Consider the following 470-nt stretch of genomic DNA (forward strand, 5'->3'; position numbering starts at 1 on the left):
AACTGACCTGAGACCAGTGAGACCAGTGTCCCGAGAGGTCCTTAGGGTGTTGGGTTCCCAGGTGAAGTGCTACCCTCCCCGCGTACTTTGTTCGATGTCGGGTCTTTTGGCCTCCGGCCCACGTGTCCAAATCATCTGTAGACGGAAGATTAATCTGCATTTTGCCTTTATGTAGGGTCACCGTTTCAACCCAGGTATAAATATACACATGAAGGATTGTAAATCTGATCTCCAAACTAGGGCTGGGCGATATGGCCAAAAATGATATCGCGATAACGATATCGATAACAATAAAAAAAAATCGATAAAAAAAATAGAATATATAAAAATATATATATATTATTATTATTTTTTTTTTTTTTTTATTAACAACAGATGTATGTTTATTTTGCAGCAATTCTTTGTCATTGCCGCCATCTTTAGTGTTACATCCCCTCACACTCCAGTTCTCAGGCTGCAGCTGGTTTAAA

Source organism: Notolepis coatsorum (genome assembly GCF_963971535.1).
Source record: "Notolepis coatsorum genome assembly, chromosome: 9".
Taxonomy (NCBI): Eukaryota; Metazoa; Chordata; class Actinopteri; order Aulopiformes; family Paralepididae; genus Notolepis; species Notolepis coatsorum.